Consider the following 2,500-nt stretch of genomic DNA (forward strand, 5'->3'; position numbering starts at 1 on the left):
GACGAGGTTAGGTTAGGTTAGGTTAGGTTAACTTAGGTTAGGTTGATTTAGGATATCTTTGGCTACGTTAGATTAGGCTGATTTTGGTTAGGTTAGGTTAGTCTAGATTAGGTTAACTTAGGTTAGATTAGGCTAACTTTGGTTAGATTAGGCTAGGTTAACTTAGGTTAGGTTGGTCAGGTCAGATTAGGCTAGGCTAGGTTAGGTTAGGTTAGGTCAATTTAGGTTAAGTTAAGATAGGTTAGGTTAGGTCAGGTTAGATTTGATTAGGTTAGATTGGGTTAGGTTAGGTTAGGTTAGGTTAGGTTAGGTTAGCTTAAGTTAGGTTAGGCTATATTACGTTAGGTTAGGCCAGGTTAAGTTAGGTCATGTTAGGTTTGGTTAGGTTAGGTTAACTTAGGTTTGGTCATGTTAGGTTAGCCTAAGGGGAGGGGGAGGGGGAGGGGGAGGGGGAGGGAGCCCAAGTGACCTTGAAAAAATAAATTTCATTTTCGTAACTCACTGAAGCATCTTAGTATATTTCTTTGTTTATTTTGTTTGTCGTCAGGTGATTTTATTCAGCTGAGTTGGGACTCCACCGCTTTCCGCAACAAGAAATTTAACTTGATTCAATTAACTCCCTTAATGATTATTCAACTTAACTTACTTAGGCCAAGCTTACTTAATCCTCTTGTTGAGTTTTATTACGAATATAGTATAATAATATAGTTAACTCTAAATCAACGGGTGTCCAACTACCTTGCCCCCACCCCTGCCCCCCTCCCTCTCCTCCAGGGGGGAAGGGGGGAAGGGGGGAAGGGGGAGGGAGTACAAGATTTCTAGGGACGTAATTAGGGTATATCAGTGTAACCACAACAACCCCGAGATACGTAGGGTTGATTGGGATTTTCCTAATCTCGGTTAACCCCTTCCGTATGGAGAAGACTGCAGGAGACCATAAGGCCTACACTAGGTAGTTCCATGTCCATTACCACCTGTCATCCCCATCCATAAAGTTATCTAACCTTCTCTTAAAAAACAACCAATTGTTTGTGTTCACTAAATGGTTACTAAGTCACAAAGGAACACAAAGGAAGAACAAACAACAGCAGGCCTACTAGCCCTAACGAGGCTGTTTGTGTTTACTATACTAAGCTACAGTTAAGAAAACAGGGCAACTAGGCGATAGAAGAGGAACTAACACTACTGCTACCACTATCCTATCCAATTATAATTAAATGCGGGGCTATCAGATCTTTTATTGCAAGGGATAATATTTCATTTGCGGATTAGAATCCAATTATTCATTTAGGCGATTTTTAAATGTTGTTATTGTGTTACTTTCAACGACAGTGGAAGGTAACGAATTCCACACATTAACAACCCGATTAAAGAAGAAATGCTTACTTTTATCCGTAGAAAATCTTTTACCAATTACTTTAAAATCGTGACGTCTTCTTGTATTTGATTGGTCTAATGAGAAGTAATATATTCCATTCGTTAACCAATCTGTTGTTAAACTAATTCTTGCCTATTCTCTTCTTAAACCTGAATTTGCCCAATTTAAACCCATTACTTCGAGTCCTGCCCTGCCTTGATAGGGTTTAAATAATTTGGCGCCACCGAAAGCATATGCTGCAAGCAAGCAAGCAAGCAAGCAAGCAAGCATAAGAGACAAACCGTGCCAAGCGAAGCGAGAGCCAGCTAGTGTTTGCGTCGCGGACTACCTCATCCATCGTCCCAGGGTCGTAAACAAAATGATAAAAAGGAGGAGGAAAAGCCAATTATTCATTTCATTGGCGACGGGGGGAAGGGGGGGGGGGTGTGTGGGGGACGTGGGGGGAGGGGGGAGGCTCTGTGATGCAAAGTTACGTCTTTATAACAGTGAGCTGACAGCTATTCAACAAATTGATGCCTCGAGTAAGACTGAATATATACATGAAAACATATTCTATTACGAGTATATATATATATATATATATATATATATATATATATATATATATATATATATATATATATATATATATATATGTGTGTGTGTGTGTGTGTGTGTGTGTGTGTGTGTGTGTGTGTGTGTGTGTGTGTGTGTGTGTGTGTGTGTGTGTGTGTGTGTGTGTGTGTGTGTGTGTGTTTCACCATGGTCTTGGATCACGTGTTGGACTCGTGATCGACAGCTATTTCCCTCCCGGAAGAGAGCTCAGAGCTCATATATGACCGATCTATGGGTAATGCTGTGACCTTACACGCACACACACACAACAAACTCCTCGCCCACGAGAGTTGGAGTAACAACTCGCAGAGCAGCAATACTGAAATTATTTCAGCCCTAGGCCGGATTTGAACCCGGATCGCCGTATTGTCATCCGAGAACTCTAAACACTGCGCCACGAAGAGTGTGTGTGTGTGTGTGCGTGTCTATATATATATATATATATATATATATATATGTACATGTATACAGTATATATATATGTATATATATACATATATATACAGTATATATTTATATATATATATA

This window comes from Oratosquilla oratoria, chromosome 22 (assembly GCF_046742065.1).
Source record: "Oratosquilla oratoria isolate Oo_2021 chromosome 22, ASM4674206v1, whole genome shotgun sequence".
NCBI classification, from domain to species: Eukaryota; Metazoa; Arthropoda; class Malacostraca; order Stomatopoda; family Squillidae; genus Oratosquilla; species Oratosquilla oratoria.